General features: G+C 30.7%; 1 long non-coding RNA gene across 1 annotated transcript; it reads right to left on the bottom strand.

Moving 5' to 3' along the window:
- Nucleotides 1-169: 169 nt before the first annotated feature.
- LOC117117980 lies at nt 170-1081 on the bottom strand. The gene is made up of 3 exons (XR_004446980.1): nt 1031-1081; nt 703-810; nt 170-371 (listed from the first exon to the last, which is right to left on the bottom strand). It is a non-coding gene; the product is annotated as an uncharacterized LOC117117980 (long non-coding RNA).
- Nucleotide 1082: the final 1 nt, after the last annotated feature.

Below are 1082 nucleotides of genomic sequence, written 5' to 3' on the forward strand. Positions count from 1 at the left end.
TATGTGTATATTGTGCTGTACAGTTATGCATGTATATGCATATATATGTATATGTATATATATATATTTTTTTCTTATCTACTTTTGTAATATTAGTTAAGTTTGAATACATTGTACTATTTATGTTGTGTGTGGAGAAACCAATAAAAACAAACAAAACAAAACATTTTGCAAGATATATACAAAAATTTCTGTAATATTGGTAAAATATAGTGCTCAAAGGACTTAGTAGAAAAAATTAAAACAACCGTTGCTACTGTACATTACAGCCTCATCATTTTCTTCTTCTCATCTTTTAGTATACTTGCCCAGATGTACTCTATGCTATGGTGGTCAAATTCCTCTCTAAAATGGAATGTGTTGAAATTTTTCTGTAAAATGGAATGTGTTAATGTTCATTGTGAGTTTGAATTCCAACTATTCATCCAACTTATCAGGTATTTTGTAATTGGACCTACGTTTTGACAGTTGACCAATGGCTGATAGCAGCTTCTCCGATAATGGACTATGTTTATACTAATTTTGTGCAGTATACTTATGCTGCTATCAAAAGCCCATTCTTTTCTGTATTGATTGCATGGATAATAGAAATATGCACTACAGAAATGGAAGACTATTACCATGTAAATTATATGTACCAATCTACTATTAATGTAATATAAATTAAGGTTTTTTTTTTTTTATCTTAGCAATGACACTGACTTGCATTGTGCAACACAATCCTCTTGCAATCCATCAGGAACCATCAACCATTGAAAGTGAGCTGCTTTCACTTCGGCTGCTGCCAGCTTTATTTCCTCTTGTTGAAATCTGCAAAAAACTTAACATCATTAGGATACAATAGTATTTATAAGGCAGAAAAATACAGACTAGGCAATTAGCCCATACAGAACAAAAATATGATTAGGCCAAAAAAGTCAAGTTTTTTTTACACAATATGCTTAATGATTGGGTTCATGGCAAATCACACAACATATGCAATTGTTTTTTAAATTCAAGTCTTATCCTATATTTAAATCATTATACTTACAGATGGAATGGATGTTGGGCTGTATTTGTGATCTTGTGATCTTAAAAAGTCT

The sequence above is a fragment of the Anneissia japonica genome, unplaced genomic scaffold (assembly GCF_011630105.1).
Source record: "Anneissia japonica isolate Jap-2015-1 unplaced genomic scaffold, ASM1163010v1 scaffold32495_len1082_cov112_single, whole genome shotgun sequence".
Taxonomy (NCBI): Eukaryota; Metazoa; Echinodermata; class Crinoidea; order Comatulida; family Comatulidae; genus Anneissia; species Anneissia japonica.